This window comes from Notamacropus eugenii, chromosome 6 (genome assembly GCF_028372415.1).
Source record: "Notamacropus eugenii isolate mMacEug1 chromosome 6, mMacEug1.pri_v2, whole genome shotgun sequence".
Lineage (NCBI taxonomy): Eukaryota > Metazoa > Chordata > Mammalia > Diprotodontia > Macropodidae > Notamacropus > Notamacropus eugenii.
In genome coordinates this window covers 80,895,280-80,909,464 of record NC_092877.1, presented here as the reverse complement: position 1 = coordinate 80,909,464, position 14,185 = coordinate 80,895,280, and the positions used below count along the sequence as shown (strand labels likewise).

The following is a 14,185-nucleotide window of genomic DNA, read 5'->3' as shown; positions in this document are numbered from 1 at the left end:
GTGGCATCAGGAAAAGTATCACTTGTGAGACAGTTCCTAAGATACATTGCGAAGGAAGCCAGAGATTTTAAGAGGCAGATGTAATGGAGTTTTGTGGGGGTACTTTTCTCCCTCATTAAAATGTTTTACTGATATCATTTTATTTTTAATGTATATCAATATAATACCCTAGTGACTCCCATCCCCATACAAATAGCCCTTGTAACAAGCAGCAGTGTCAAGCAAAACTAGTCAACATATATCTAAAAACCTCATGCTTCATTATTGGGTTTTATATCCATATTGCTTTCCTTTACATTATTGAGGTAACTGCATCAACTATTCTGCTAGTACTGCTTATTTCATTTTGTATCTTTCCTATTTTTTATGAAATCCTTTATTCATCATTTGTTACTAGGTAATAATTTTCAATTACATTCAGGTACCACAATTTATATAACTTTTTCATTTTAAAAAACTGCATTTACTTAGAAGCATTCAGAATGTCAACCAAACCTCTGCAACTTTTTGTGTTTTTGCAGTTAGAGTGGTACTCAGTTAACAGAACAAGGTATTTCATATGCTGCATCAAAGACAACTGAAGATGAAAATGAACTACATCCCCACGTATAGCTAATTTGTGCTGTGCACCAACAAGAGGCTGCTTTAAATTTCCATGCCAATTTACCACCCCCACACTATACCCAGCAAGGTTAGTGGCTATTGAAAATACCACTAAAGGACAAGGCTGTCTAAAGACACATTCCGTAGTGTGTTAACTATACAAAAAAAAAAAAAAAAGGCACTGTACAGTTTAAAAACAAATATCACACAGTCTTACATTTCATTTTTTTTCTTTAAAAGGAGTGAGTTGTGTACAGAGAGATTAAATGCTTTATAGACAAGAAAAAAACCTGCTTCAGAACTAATATATTCATTGTCATCATCATCTTCTTCATCCTCCTCCTCATCGTCTTCATCATCCTCCTCTTCCTCATCTTCCTTCTCCTCCTTTTTCTTGCTGTTCTCAGTCTTGACCACTCCTCCTTTTTAACCGACATCAGGCTTTCCTTTAGCTCGGTCGGCAGCAATATCCTTTTCATATTTTTCCTTCACTTTATCTGCCTTCTTTTCATAAGGTTGTCTGTCATCTGCAGCAGTATTATTCCACATTTCTCCCAGTTTTTTTTGCCACATCTCCAGTGGAAAGACCAGGATGCTCCTCTTTGATTTTTGGCTGCTACTCAGAGCAGAATAAGAAAAATGCTGAAGGAAGTCTCTTGGGTGCATTGGGATTCTTAAACTTCTTGTTCTTTCTCCTTTAGGTGGTATGAAGGTTCTCATTTCTTATTCATAATGAACCTTATCAGCTTTTGTTATGTCCTCAAATTTTCCTTTCTCTTTAGCAGACATTGTTTTACACATTTCTGAGCATTTTTTAAAAAATTCTGAGAAGTTCACAGAAGCATCTGGGAGTTTCTTCTTGTGTCCCTCTCGGCAGATTGGCATGAAGAAGGCATATTATGACATTTTCCTACTCGGCCTCTTAGGATCACTTTTGCCCATTTTGATGACTTTCCCTCAGCACCACGCAGCGTAGCCTAGTGCCCGTCCCATTCTTACTTGCCCCAGCTCTGTCTCTAAGGAGCTCAATGTACTGCAATGGCTCAATTTATAGAATTTAACCAATTTACTTCCAGTTATCAACTTGTTGAGTTGTTTCAGTTGTGTCCAACTCTCTGTGACCTCATTTATGGTTTTCCTGGCAATGATACTTGAGAGGTTTACCATTTCCTTCTCCAGTTTATTTTATAGATGAGGAAACTGAAACAAAAAAGATTAAATGACTTGCCCAGGGTCAAACAGCTATAAATTATCTGAGGCCAGATTTGAACTCAGGTCATTCTGGTTTCAAACCCAGCACTCTATCAACTGTGCCACATAGCAGGTTAGTACAGTATGGAAATAGAAGTACGAGTACCCATCATAAATAGAAATTAGAAGAGATGAATTTCTGAACTTGAATAAATAATATTGAGAAGAGAGAAGAGAATGAATATAAGAGATGTGAAAAAAATCAGTTTGGAAAGTGATTTAACAGTGTATTTAATGAAAAGGAAAATATCAAGAATGAGTCAAAGGTTGCGAATCTTCATGAGAATAAAAATGGAGGTTCCCTCAATAGACATCAGTAGAGAAATTTGGAGGTGCTATATATTAGGGAATGGGAGTATACAAGTGCTGCTTTACACATGTTGAGTTTAAGATGTACTTGGGCCTTTGGATAGAGATTATCAATAAGCAGAGGGTTATGTAAGACAGGAATTCAGAAGAGATTAGAGATGCATATATGGATTTGGGAATCATCTATGCAAAGATGGCTAATTACCCTTTCCCTCAGGATATGATGAACTCACAAAGGGTAAAGTATAGAACATTAAAAGGAGAACATCCAGCATGGGACATAGGGAGACATCTACATTTAATTGGTGGGAGAAGGACCCATCTAGAAAAGATGACTGAGCATTCACACAGATGGATAGGCAAAGAACCAAGAAAAAACCTTGCTATGGAAACCAAGGGAGTAGGAAACGCCGGTATTAAAGCTACTTTTCCTAAATTTCATTCTTGGATCTAGCCTGATAATAGCTGCTACTATACCTCAGATGTAGTAGCTCCTGACAAGTGGTTGTGATGGTACTGCAAAAGAGAAATTACAAAAGCGAAGGTTGCTGTAAAGATACTGAATCAACAACACGCCTATTTAAGTATATATCACATTTCTTAAGCACACATTCAATTTAAATTCAAATCAGATATGACATGTAATGTTTTGTAAGTATTAAAGCATTACACACATGCTAGCTATTATTTTAAAAAGATTTTATTTAGGATATTCTGAGAACATTTCATGCTCTGACTTTCCAATTAAATCACACTTCAGTTATCACATATATGTGTATTTGAGGGCAAGGTTGCTTCTTTACCAGTTAGAAGGTTTCAGGAATATACATTTTAGAGTCGAATCTTGTTGATTCAAAAGGGGAAGTTGAAGGCAAAGGATTTGATGAATTTTCTAAAGTATCATGCAAATCAGAATGGACATATGAATAGAGAGAGGTTATCTCAAACTGAGAAAGACCGACACATGCTAACTATGTTACTTTGGCCAAATCACTTAAACTCTCAGTGCTCTAAGCAGCTCTCCAAGATGATATGTAGTAGGGTGAGTGCCCTCAGAGCACAGTACCATAAAACCAAACAAATCACAGGCCCAGTCCCTTTCTCTGTCATATCCATTATGGGAAGTGTAAGATTGTATCGTTTCCTTCCTTCCTTCCTTCCTTCCTTCCTTCCTTCCTTTTATTTTTTTTTGTTTTGTATATATATATATATATATATATATATATATATATATATATATATATATACCCATCATATAGAAAATAACAGGTCAATGCCTGTTGATTAAATGAAGTACCCAAGTACCAAGTCTGTGGGGCCCCTACTAAGAGTAGAAATAAGTATGAGAATGAAGGTTATCCCTGTATTTAGTTCACATACAAAGTATACTTTTATACTGTATTTTAGAGCCCTTGTTAACAAATCTGATCAGTCTGGTATTAGAGTACACCTGCTTTCAAATCTTATGATTTAAAAATAATTGAATTTGTATCAAGAGGCAGAAGGTGCAAGACAAAGAAAATATTGTTAGCGTTTGGATTCATTTCTCTAGATCAATTTCAACAAAGAACCACCTAAGTTATATAGTCTCTGAGTGGAATGGATCATTCCAAGTTTATTTTTTTTTAAAGTACCCAGCATAGCTTTACAAAAGGTTGCGCTATGTCTTGCTATTGACCCTCTAACCTTAGAGAAAAAATTATGAAGTAGCCCTTAAAAGAAAATCAATGAATTTACAAGAATGATTTTTTAACATTATTTTCCTTGGGAACAATGTCAAGACATTTGACAAAGTAAATGATTCTACAATTTAAGGAAAAGGTCACAGTGGTAGGTTTTAGTTAGGCTGGCTTTTTTTAAGACATAAAATTGGCTTCAAAAATAAGTTTGATGACCTTACTGGATTGCTAGACTCATGTATGCATTCAACAGAAAAACTTTAAAAAAGCACTTAGTAAATGCTTGAATTACTTCATTTACAAGCTGAAATTCAGTGCAGAATGAAGAAATGACATTTAGAAAATTTTTCTCAAGACCAGTTAGGCTTAGGCCTCAATTAGCCTTAGATTAATGAATTTCCAACCATTTCTAAAGGATTTAACATTCCTCAACTCTTGTCAGGATGGTAACCATGGCCTCTAAAATTGGTCTCCATGCTTCCAATCTTTCCCCTTTCTAAATGTTTTCCTATAAAGTTGCCAAAATTACATTCCTAAAACACAGTCTTGACTATGTTACTCCTCTGCCCAAGAAGGTTCAGTGGCTCTCCATCGCCCCCAGGATATAATATAAGCTTCTTTAAAAGCTATTTCCGATTTAACCGATACTTATCTTACTAAACTCGTTAGTAGTTAGTAGACTGCTCAGTGTTCATTCCCTTCAGGTACTGTACATCTGATTACACTCGCCTACTTGCTACTCCCCCTATACACAATCCCATTTCCGGTCTCCATGCGTCTGCAAAGTGTCCCAGGCAAGAAACATTCTTCTTCTTCACCTCTGACACTTGAAATCCCTAGTTCCCTTTGAGGTTCAAATGTCCCCTTTTACATGAGGCCTTTTCTGATCTATTGGGCAGTTACTATTTTTTACATCTTGACTAACTTTTTATTCATTATTATTTGTACTTATTCATATTTATAGCATTCTATACATATACACAACAGACACCCACACACTCAAAGGTAACCCCCAGTAGAATCTAAACTCTTAAGTTATGAAACTATTTAGTTTCTTATTTGTAACCACAGCACCTGTAATGTTAATGTGGGGGGGGGGAAGAGGGGAGAGAGTTAGATCATCCCCATCTATTAATAGTCCTCAGATATCTTTTGTTAATTTCTAATGAGGCACTGGGATACAAGGGCCATGCCCTGTAGCCCTGAAAAGAGTATATATGCTCTGAAGTGAGGTTTGGCTTTGGGGCTTATTTTTTGTGGAAGAAGGTTGGTGTGCCAGATGAGACTCTGGGACGCAGCTAGGGGCCCATATCTCCCCCACCACCCCTCTTCTGAAAACCCAAATGTTGGTGCTTCTCTCTCTGGTAATGATGCATGTATTGTCTATGGTCAGACAGTTGGAAGCCCTGTCTGTTAGTCTTTCTGTTTGTAAATTCTGTTTGTAATTTCTGTTTGTATTTTCCCCTGAACTATGTGAATGCTATATGTGCTTGATTAAAGTAGATTGTTGACCTCTCAAAAGTTGCTTTCCTTTTAGAAAAGCAAATCTAAGAACCTGTACCACAGGCCCTCTTGTGTATGCTGGGGTCCTTACTATTATAGCACCTCACACAGTATCTGGTACATATTAAATTTTGAATAAATGTTTGTCAGACTAAATTCAGTGTAATTCAATAAGCAGGGGTTAAGGACTTGTTATATGGTGGGCACTTACCTAGGCATTGAAGATAGAGACATGAAATCTAAAATTCATTCTCTTAAGGAAACTTTGTTTTACTGGCAATTATCTGGGCTCAACATAGAAGGGAAAACAGGTAGGCTACGGAGTGTGACTCTCCATATAGAAGAATGGACATTGCTCTTTGTGCTTGTGTTTGACCATTGGAGCCATAGTGGAAATAGATTTTTGGAAGTTCTTTCCCTCGTAACTTAAAGTATATCATTACCTACTATAGAGCCATGGAATGAGATGGTATAGATATGGTCATGGCAAGAGTAAAGGGTATCCAACCTCTGGGCTTCTCAGCTAGAATGATCAATCCCTTCGAAGGCAGTGTAGGATGCTCTCTACAACCAGGTGGTCACAATGTGCTAGCTACCTAGACTGACATTATTTTACCAGTAAATTTTTACATGAATTCCTCTATTCATTGTGTTTATCATATTTTACAATATAGAAATACTCCATTACATTTATATACCTTAACTTATTTGCCTTTTCCCCAGTTGATAGGCATCTAATTTGATCCCAATTCTTTGTTATCACAAATCGTGATAGTCTGGATGTATGTGTACATATGGAACCTCTATTTTTGTCAGCAATCTCCTTGGGGCTTAAATAAGTAAAATCTCTGGGTCAGATGATATGATTGTAATCACTTTATTTGGATGATTCCAAATTCTTTTCCAGAAGAACTATATAAATTCAGGAACAAATGCGATATTTTTTAAATGCACTTAACACAGTGCCTGGCACATAGCAGCCACCATGTCAATCCTTGTTTCTCTTTTTCTTCTCTTCTCTAATTTACTGCTCTACTAAAAACATATGAGTGTTCATGTCTCAAAGAATCTTTTTAAATGTTCAGAAAACAAAAGGAAAGCAACTTCAAGAAACAGAAGTGATGTATTCCAGAAATATTTGAAGAGCTGAGCTGGCTAATGAATGTATAATAAAGAAGAAAAGGGAAATGTAAAAATATAATTTTAAGTCATTCTATATTTAAAAAAAAAACTGCATGCAAACAGAGTATATCAAAGGATGACAGTTTACACAGTGAATCATAAGAAATGAGGCAGACACATGGCTTTCAGGACTAACTTTTTCATCATTAGAAGAGAGACAATAATTAAAGGAAAAGAAAGATGAACATGATATTTATCTAGTTTTTTCTGCTCTAATGGGGTAGGATAAAAGAAGCAGAGAGCCAACAAAGAAAGCAGGAACTGCATGAGACAGATATCTTAGTCACAGTGAGCCAAATTATTTAAAAGTGAACAACAGCTAAGGGCAGACTACAAGGAGTAGTAAAATTTTGTTCGAGGTTAGTATCAATCAGCAAATGACATGATTACGTTGCCATTTTTGTGGAGAGTAGAAATGAAAGATAAAATTTAGTTAAACAATGGTTAAAACTATAGTTTAGCTTACTACCTTTGGGAGAGTCTCTTAACATACCTATTTTCAACTGTAAAATTAGGAGGTTGGATTAGATAGTCCCCAAAGTCCCTTACAACTCTAAATACTGCTCTAGAAGTTATACGGTATGTCAGGTCAGCAAATAACACTAAAGAAGAGATTTATCTTATACCCCCATGCCTAGAGTTCTTAAAAGATGTGTTTTACATTACATATCTTCCTTGTAAGTTGCAAAATAAAGATGAAAGACTTTATTTTAATAGAGTCACTTTTTTATCAGAGGAAAATAACAAGATCATAGAAGAAACTCTCTGAGATTCAGGTAGTGATGAGTGAGATCAGCTTTGCTTCTGCAGCCTTAGCCAAGATGATGACACATGTACCAAGAAAGCACAATTATTTGCTTCTCTTTTTGATAGCTGCCAAATAAAGAGAGAGCACTAGACAGCTGTAAAAATAAACCTCAGAAAGCAGAGGAAAGACTCAGACAAATCCTTTTCCATCTCAATTTTGCTATGTAGGAATTGTTTCAAATCATTATCCACCAATTCTTTCAGTAGCAGAGAACATAACATTGTTTACCCCAATTAGAGTATCACTTCCTTGAAAATAGGGACTGTTGTGCTTTGCTATTTGAAACTCCAGGAAATAGAGTAGTACTCGGCACATAGTAAGTATTTAATACATTAATTAATTTATCTTCTTCACTTTTTTCATTGTGTACCCACTGGGTATACATCAACATGCTCCTTTTCGACAAGAGAGCAGGTCTTTAGTAATTTAATGACAGCACCAAGCCATTAAAAAAAAAGCTGAACCTCATTATTTCAACTCCCTGGAAAATGCATTCATTAAGTTACATTTTTTGTATGCCCTTTGCCTTTATAGAGTTATCAGGAGAGCCCAATAGAACTGCTGGATCTTTTGAAAAATTGAGCCTGAAAATCTTGTCCACTCTATCATATAATGTTCTTCATAAAAGTTTCCAATTGATAAATTTCTCCTTGGATCAATTTCCAGGGAAAACTTTATCTTAATAGAGGATACATAGGCTTCCTTCTAGCAAAAGATAGAAACAAAAATTATGCCAAATGTTGTATTTGTGATTTTGCTGTAATTTCAAGAAAACAAAACAAATTTTGTTGCCAAATTTTGCACTCTGCGTTCTACACTGAAAATTGAAAACACCTTCTTCTAATTACAAAAACAGTCTTTTCTATTTTATACTTACACAGGTGATTAATAAAATCCATATTCATTGAAGATAAATTGGACCAGCCATACACATTGGAAAAACTTATGAGTGATGAATTCATATTGCACCTATAATATTGGATGAGTACTTCCCTGAATGAAAAGATTAGCATGCTATTTTGGACAAGCACTGCAAATGGGCAATGAGTTGGGCCTCTAATTGAATAGTATATGAAATTGGGCTTTATTGCATTTGGAAATTATGCAGTAATTTCAATGCCAATAAGCTGTTCTTTGAAACCAAAAGAAAAGATTGGGTAAGCAGGGTGATAGCACTCTTCAAATGTTGAAAAGGTTCATAATTGAGAGAAGGGATTAGGCTTGTTCTGTCTGGCACCAAAGAAAGTAATCAGGAACAAAAGAGCCTGAGATGAAAAGATGTGAATATAACATAGGTAAAAGGAAAAGCTTTTCAATATTTAGAGCCACCCACAAGGATAATGGTCTGTTTCAAGAGATAGTATGTATAGTCATCCTCCTTGAAAGTCTTCATGCAGAAGCTAGACAGTCACTTCTTGGATATGTTATAGGAGGTGTTCTCTTTATGTTTGGGTTGCAATAGAAGGTTACTGAGGTTTTTCCAACTCTTATATTCTAGGATTCTATAACTGATGTAGACAAGCTAATGTTGCCCTTATGACAATACCTCCTATGAGACTTTAAGAAGGGTGGGCAACAAAAGGAACAATGTCTTTCTTGGCACCATTACCATCTCCTCTTAGAGGATCCAAAACATGCCTCAAGAACAGCAACTCAACAATAGTTATGCTTATTAAAGGCTACCACCTTAAAACTAGCAGTGAAAGACTTTGTGACTGATGACTGAACTTCTGTAACCTTCCTAAAAATATCATTAGTCTTGTAAGTCTCTTTGGAAAAGGTACTTTCAGCACCTTGTAATTCAACCTTGAGGAATGATTGGTTGATCAAGGCAACAACATGTCTACACATTGTAGTAAGAAATACACTGAATTGTGTGACAGGGTACTTGAATTACAGCTTGAGTTCTCCCATTAACTATGAATCCATCAAACATGCATTTCTCGACTAGTGTCAAGCACTGTGCAAGGGAGAAGGAAACATGAAGACAAAACTAAAGGATCCCATGCCCTCAAGATGTTTACAATATGTATAGGGAAACAACATAAATACATATAAGTTGAAAATACATGCACAGAGTGGATGCAAGATATTTTAAGATGGCACTAGTAGGTGTGGGGTTAGAAAAGAAGTTACACTTCATCTGAGTTTTGAGTACTGGGCACCTTATGAAATAGAGATAAGAAGGAGAGAATAGTTTTGAAGAATAAGTAGACCATTATGATTGGAATATCTAGTAGGTAGGAGAGAATTATCTGTGAAGAGCCTAGAAAGGTAACCCCTTTTACTATTCTGAACTACATAAATAATACAAGGAAAAGATTATCTATAAATGAAAAAGTGAAGCAAGCAATTATTATTTCACATCTCATCAGGAGTTATATAATTAACCACAATACTGATAACAAAAATTACACAGAATTTTACAGTACATATGAAACTTCCCAGGGAAAGAATCACAAGTAATTAAGTTTACTAGGACATTTTAATTGCATTTACGCATATAATAAAATCAATAGCAATGTTGCCCATTTGAGCATTTAGTTCACATGTTCTTAAAAATATGAAAGACACAATTTACTTCCTTAAGGCTTTTCTACAATTATATAATAGTCCTGGGGAAATAACATTGATTAGAAATCAGAAGACTTGGGCTTTAGTTTCAGTTCTGCCCCAGTTTCTATTGTTTAAAAAAGAGGGTTGATCTAGAACCCCCAAGGTCCTCATTATGAAAGCCCTGTGTGCAGAATTAAATCACAGAATCCCCAAATTTTTAAACTAAATTGTTTTTCTTGAGTTGACCAGAATCCTTCTAATCAGCCAGTTCATAATCTTGGGCATTTTCAATTCTTCAGTCTCCCTTACCTCTATATCCAATTAATTCTAAATTTTTATCCATTCTGCTTCTACAGGATCTCCCTTATTTGATCTGTTTATCTCTACTGACAGCGTAAATGCTCTCTTTTAAACTTTAAACTTTTTTAAACTCTTCACATTTGAGTCAAATAGCTTGAACAACCACATCTCCATTATTTTCCCTGTTTCATAGTCATGCCCTTTCTCCAGTACAAACTGATATTCCTAAAGGGTTGTTCTAATCATATCATATCATATTACTATTCAAAAAGGACCAGTGCTTTTAGGATGAAATATAACCTCCTTTGTTTTTCATTTAAAGTCCTTCAGAATTTGTTTCTAATCTATTTTACTTGTTGTGTTAGTCCTTCATTTTTGAAGAGGAATGTGACATCAGGGAGATGATGACATGACTTGCAGTTGACTTTGATTTAAGTGAAGGAGGGCTTGGAGGAGGATTTGAGTGTGTAAGGTGACCAGCCTTGCTTTCTCTTCCGGAGCCATTTGGGTCCAGTGGCCAGATATTCATCAGGATGACTAGACATGGCCCAGGATCCAAAAGGAGGCCCTGGACCTTTCAGGCTAAGGATTTTTAGGTTCTCACTTTGAGTGAGGTAATGCCCATTCAATGAATTTCAATGCCAATAAGCTGTTCTTTGAAACCAAAAGAAAAGAGTGGGTAAGCAGGGTGATAGCACTCTTCAAATGTTGAAAAGGTTCGTAATTGAGAGAAGGGATTAGGCTTTTTCTGTTTGGCACCAAAGAAAATAATCAGGAACAAAAGAGCATGAGATGAAAAGATGTGAATATAACATAGGTGAAAGGAAAAGCTTTTCAATATTTAGAGCCATCCACAAGAGTAATGGTCTGTTTCAAGAGATAGTATATAGAGTGAACTGGAACAATGACTGACTAGTGTAAAGGAAGGAAAGAAGACCATTAAGTAAGTAAGGTTGCAAGTCCCTGGTCTTGTCTGATGGTGATGGCAAGAGTTGGTGGAGGTTCCATGTCTGGTTGGTTTTAATGATAAAGCATGTATGAAGTACTTAACTTCAAATATCAGTTGTCAGGTTTTCTCCAAGATTCTATTCAGTGTTGAAAAGATTATCTTCACATGTGAGAGGAAGTAGGGAGAAACTGTACTTAGAAGGGTCTTTCCTATTGGCATAGTTTTATGTCCAGTAGAGGAAGCCTTTTGGTGGTAGAGCAGATGGTCAATCTCTTGTCCTCCTTCATGATGAAAGACAGATTCAATGGCATCACTTCATCAATGTAATTAACACTATAAAATATTATAATTGAAAGAAAACTCAGAATCACTCGCTTCAGTCCTCTCACTTTACAGATGTAGAACCCAAGAGCTAAAAAACACAACTGATTTATCCATGTTTCATCTTAAGTGATGCAGTCAGTTTTCAGTTCCAGGTCTTCTGATACAAGTAGAACAGTCCTTTCAGTATACTATGGTTTCTCTCTAGTATTATAAAATGGAACGAAAGTACATTTCTTCATTTCCTAACCCACAGAATATTACACAATGAACTCTGGATGTTTTTCATGGTAATAATGCAAAAATTATTATACTCAACTTACTTATAAAGAAGCTAACGTTCTAAAAGACTCTATCACTTGATCAAGGTTTCATGGCTAATTAGTAAAGTTGTTGCTTGAACCCAGCTACAAACACACTTTTCTTTGGAACAGCAATAATTTATGCTTTTAAGTAGATGTCCTCTCATTATGTGACTACTCCTTCCACTGACAAATACTGCAATCTTTCTAGACTTTCTACCTCTATATAATACTTGTCCAATTCTTTCCACAAATGATCTATAAATGATAAATCCAATAAATGAAAACACCTTTATTCCTGTATCTAAAGAACATTAATATAACATGTCCAGTTCAATTCCATTTCAATTCATATATGACTTTATTATCAAAGTGTAAGACGAGAGAAAAAGAAGAAAATGAGAAGTGGAAGAGAGTGTTATAAGAGAAGGGCAAGGGAAATACAAATATAGATATGATATGAGATGTCTAAACGCAAGGAGGTGGGATTGGCAGGGAGTAGGGAGAGAGAGAGATAACAAGATGCAGAAGAGTGAGAGATGAAGATGAAGAAAGATAGGAAAGGAGAAAAATAGAAGGGTGAAAGTGAGAGAGAGGGGAGAAGGGAGAAAGGTGTAATGGATAGATAATTGGAGTGGGTCATGAAAATTGTGAGTTCAAATCTTGTCTCTTGAGATTTACTAATATGCCATGTGAAAAAGACCTAACACCTTAGGTGAGTACTTATCTTTATTTTCTATCTTGCCTCATGTTCACACTTAGTTGCTACTTGAACAAAATTATCTCCTTAGTGGTACTTGGCAGAGATGCCTGCATTATTTTTGCAGGTATGTGGGAGAACTTTTAAAGAGTCACTTTGTTCTTCTGAGCGAAATATTTTAATAAAGACTGTATATATATATATATATATATATGTATATATACATACATACACATACATACATACATATAGATGTGTGTATATATGTACATACACACATATATATACACAAATAGATATTATATATATATATATAATATACATTTTGCAAAGTGCTTTCCAAGACTAATCTGATTTGTTCCTCCGCCCTTTTTCAAAGTTTCTCTGGTGAATGCGTATCAAGAATGTATCAAGATCAATGTATCAAGAATCAAGAGCACAATGTGGTCAAGAAGCACTTGAAGGGAGGGTAAGTGCTGGGGTTTCATTATTAATTTCTACAAAGTAAATACAAGTAATAGAGGTGTCAGCAAATCTGAAATTAAGCAGATAAAATGTTAATCTTTACAAACATGAAAGTAGGATTTACTTCAGAGGAACCCAAATTTGCTAAGCTACCACATGGTAATTATTAGCTACTTAAAATGTTAAATAAAACTGAACGTCCATATTTTTATTCAGCTGAACAGGGTCACTGGACTTTAACAGATCACCAAATAGAAAACACAAATGTAATAACCACATAGTCATTCTGAGAAGGTGGGGGGAGCGGAGGAGGTGGAGGTGGAAGAAAACAGTGATAAGTCTGCGAAGTCATTTTCTGCTTTAAAGTTTTTCATTGGAACACATGAACACATCAGCATGACTTCTTCAATCTCTTCCCACTTGCCACCTGTTCCCTTTTTCTCGCAAGAATATTTATTTTATCTATTAATTCTTTTACCAGTCATTCCACTCCCAATTCAAAACTCCCTTTAATTTCTATCCTATGTTTGAAATGTATTCCATAGCACAGTTTTCATAATTTATGTAGTTTACCAAATCTTATCTCCACCAAAAAGTCTTCTCTGACCAAGTATGAGAAATTCATGGATTCTTTCTGACATTAAAGTCAGATAATTGGAGACTTTTTCTTTTGCCCACAAAATGCATAAACTAATATACTAAGGGTACATAGTTCCTTAAAGGCATATATTGAAAAACAGTTTGCTAGATTTAAATATATTTCTTTAACATGAATTAAATATAGAGGCTCATGACTGTTTTTCACCTTAGCTTATCAACTACTAATTGATACAACTTCCCAGTCCCTCAGGCTCCCAACCAAGTAGTCACTTCACTATATTTCACTTCACTCCACATCCAACCTGTTACCAAGATCTGCTGATTTTAGCCTTTACAACATCTCTTAATTATATCCCCATCTCCTCTCTGACGATGAAATAACTGCCGCAGGCTTTTATCACTTCATACCTTAATTATTCTAACAGTATACTAGTAGGTCAGTTTGCCTCAAGTCTCTTCACTCTCCAGTCTGTTCTTCAATGAAAGCCACTAAAGTGATTTTCCTAAAAGTCTGATCACATCATTCTACTACTCAATAAATTACAATAGCTTCCTAGGAGCTTTGGGAGCAATTATGAAATGTTCTGTTTGGCATTCAAACTCCTTCATCACCTGGCCCCGCCTACTTTTCCAGTCATCTTATACTTTACTCTTCTC

The 14,185-nt window shown here is 35.5% G+C and overlaps 1 pseudogene; it reads right to left on the bottom strand.

Moving 5' to 3' along the window:
* Positions 1-806: 806 nt before the first annotated feature.
* On the bottom strand, positions 807-1,623 carry LOC140510437 (high mobility group protein B1-like; annotated as a pseudogene).
* Between the last annotated feature and the right edge of the window lie 12,562 nt (positions 1,624-14,185).